Source organism: Perissodus microlepis, chromosome 23, assembly GCF_051167445.1.
Source record: "Perissodus microlepis isolate ML-2025 ecotype Zambia chromosome 23, ASM5116744v1, whole genome shotgun sequence".
In the NCBI taxonomy this organism is placed as follows: Eukaryota; Metazoa; Chordata; class Actinopteri; order Cichliformes; family Cichlidae; genus Perissodus; species Perissodus microlepis.
Genome location: NC_140482.1, coordinates 29,915,104 through 29,917,492, shown reverse-complemented (window position 1 = coordinate 29,917,492; position 2,389 = coordinate 29,915,104).

The window sequence follows — 2,389 nt, the reverse complement described above, 5'->3', positions numbered from 1 at the left end:
GGCTCTGTCAGGATTTGGGACTACATTCAGCCAGTGGTGTTAGAGATCTTGTCAGAATTGATGGATTTATGAACACATGAAGTGCCAGAAAATTTTGGTCCACTATGCAATATCATCAGCAGATCTATGGCAGCTTCAATTTTCAGGAGAAGGAAAAGAAAGAAAATCAAACAGTGGAACACTATCAGTCATGGATTGGCTTCCCCAGAGCCCAGACTTCAACATTAGAATTAGAATTAGAATTCAACTTTATTGTCATTGCACATGCACAGGTACAGGGCAACGATTTGCAGTTTGCATCCATCCAGAAGTGCTTTAGTGATATAGATATATTACAATATATATTAGCAATAATATAGATATGTAAGTATATTACAGAAATGGGTCTATTATGGTATGTTATAATGTACACGGTATGAAGTATGTTGTGAATATTCTATAACTATAGGTATGTACAGGCTGTAGTGAGTACAAGCTATGTACAGGCTATGAACAGGATATAAATATGAAAAACTATACAGAATATGAAATAAATCACTTTACAGAAATCTGAGATATACAGTTATACAGAAATGGGAACTATGCAAGTTGTAAACAGTTGGAGGGTTAAAAAATTATCGTATGTACAGAATGATTATTTACAGAGCTATACAGTAGTGCAGTTAAGATAAATTAGATATGTGGATAATTTCTACAGTATCTATATAAAGTGCTAGTGGTTGTGAGTGGTGGTTCAGTCCATGTTATTATTGTGTGTTTGAGGGTACAGTTGTCCATTGTGGGTGTGTGTATGTTCAGTCCATGTGTTAACGTGGGTCAGATGTCAGGAGGCAGAGTTCAGGAGTCTGACAGCTGTGGGGAAGAAGCTGTTCCGGTACCTAGTGGTCTTAGTCCGGAGGCTCCTGTAGCGCCTCCCAGAGGGCAGGAGGGTGAAGAGTCCATGTGATGGGTGACTGGGGTCTCTGATGATTTTCCCAGCCCTTTTCAGACACCGCTTCCTGTAGATGTCTTTTATGGCAGGAAGTGGTGCTCCGGCGATGCGCTGGGCAGTTTTCACGACCCTCTGCAACGCCTTCCGGTCCGAGCAGTTCCCGTGCCAGACTGTTATACAGTTGGTCAGGATGCTCTCGATGGTGCAACGATAGAAGTTCACCAGGATGTCTGAGGACAGGTGGTTCTTCCTCAGAGTCCTCAAGAAGAAGAGGCGCTGGTGAGCCTTCTTGACCAGCTTGGAGCAGTTGGTCGTCCAGGTGAGATCCTTGGAGATGTGGACTCCCAGGAACTTGAAGCTGCTCACACGCTCCACAGCCGTCCCCTTAATGTGGATGGGTGGATGTGGGTCAGCATTCCTCCTGTAGTCCACGATGAGCTCCTTGGTCTTCTCGGTGTTAAGCAGCAGGTTGTTTGTGTCGCACCACTCAGCCAGACGATCCACCTCCTCCCTGTAGGCGGCCTCATCGTTGTCACTGATGAGGCCAATCACCGTGGTGTCATCTGCAAACTTAATGATGGTGTTGGAACCATCAGCAGGTCTGCAGTCGTGGGTGAAGAGGGAGTAGAGGAAGGGGCTCATCACACAGCCTTGTGGTACACCGGTGTTCATTGTGATGGTAGATGAGCAGTGGTTATCCAGCCGGACATGTTGGGGGCGGTTGGTCAGGAAGTCCAGTAACCATTTGCAGATGAGGGAACTGATGCCCAGGTCTGTCAGTTTCCTGATGAGTTGTGAGGGGTGGATTGTATTGAACGCTGAACTGAAGTCTATAAACACCATTCTGGCGTAGGTGTTGTTGTTGTCCAGGTGTGAGAGGACAGAGTGCAGTGCGATGGAGACTGCATCCTCTGTGCTCCTGTTCTGGCGGTATGCGAATTGGTGGGGGTCCAGGGTGGGGGGGAGACAGGATTTGAAGTGTGCTAGGACCAGCTGCTCTAAGCACTTAGTGATGATGGGGGTGAGTGCTACTGGTCGGTAGTCATTGAGGCAAGATGGGTTGGAGTTTTTGGGTATCGGGACGATGGAGGTGGATTTGAAGCAGGCCGGTACCACAGCGTGGGCCAAGGACAGGTTGAATATGTCTGTCAGCACTCCTGCAAGCTCCCCAGAACACGCTCTGAGAACACGCCCGGGTATGCCATCAGGGCCCGCAGCCTTGTGGACATTGATCCTGCTCAGCACCATCCCCCTCATCCCCCATTACTGAAGCAGTGGGGGATCATCCTGACAGAGAACAGACCAAAAGGCAGCCAACATCCAAACAAACCTAGAGAACTTCTCGTGAAGTCTACATAACGGCATGAAAGCCCGAATGCTGCAAGTGAGTTCAGGCTGCGTTGATGAATATCTGAATAATATGAATAATATATGTTAATGGAAAATTTTGACTTTTAC